This window comes from Penaeus monodon, chromosome 33, assembly GCF_015228065.2.
Source record: "Penaeus monodon isolate SGIC_2016 chromosome 33, NSTDA_Pmon_1, whole genome shotgun sequence".
Classification (NCBI taxonomy): Eukaryota; Metazoa; Arthropoda; class Malacostraca; order Decapoda; family Penaeidae; genus Penaeus; species Penaeus monodon.
In genome coordinates this window covers 18,021,209-18,022,002 of record NC_051418.1, presented here as the reverse complement: position 1 = coordinate 18,022,002, position 794 = coordinate 18,021,209, and the positions used below count along the sequence as shown (strand labels likewise).

At 44.0% G+C, this 794-nt stretch overlaps 1 protein-coding gene across 1 annotated transcript in view; it reads right to left on the bottom strand.

The window, feature by feature from the left end:
- LOC119593894 overlaps window positions 1-794 on the bottom strand; it is a 2,837-nt gene that overhangs the window by 1,324 nt on the left and 719 nt on the right. The window lies entirely within an intron of this gene.

Here is a 794-nt window from a genome sequence, read left to right as displayed (position 1 = left end):
ACTTAACTGTTGGTCATTACGGATGGTCGAGTACCACAAGCATCAGATTTCTTCCATGCCCTTGCCCAAGGCAAAGAGAACATTTTACCACCTGTTATCCTTCCAAATGAAGAATACATACTACTCTTCTCAATATATTTCGTTGATGATGAAGAGTTTCAGCTGCAGGAAAATATCATGTATCCGTATATCCCGAGGTGCCTCACGCATCCAAGAAGGATGTTCAACAAAAGACTATCAACAGGCAGAGAAGTGCTGTGTGCGCATTTGGGACTTTGGTGTCAAAGTGTTAGAGGGACCGTTCAGTTATAGTCCAAATAAGGTTAGTGACATCACAAGCTGCATGTGCCTTGTATAACTTCATTCGACGTCAAGATGGAGTGCTGTCAACACCAGGTACTAATCAAGAGCTGACCAATACAACTTACTCCCTCAGCTACAGATTCATGGACGCACAGTTACAACAGCTCAGCAATTTAGAGACAGTTTATGTGTACACTTTTTAAATCCAAGAAATGCCATGGAATCGCCAAGGCTTTTGACGAGGATTTGGACGATTCGCTGGCTGGCCCTTGCCGGTCAAGGTAAGAAATTATCAGCAGAAGATATTTGCCTGCCAGAGCAAACGAGGTGAAGATTTTGCAGAGCAGGCAGGTGGTAGGTGGGCGGCGGTAGCCTCCCCTGACAGGGCGTTTAAGGGCAAAGACCTTATTCACTAAAGATGTGCTTCGCAATAAATTATTGAAAGTTTTACTTCGATCATTCGCGTTTTCCCTGATAGTTATCATACCTTC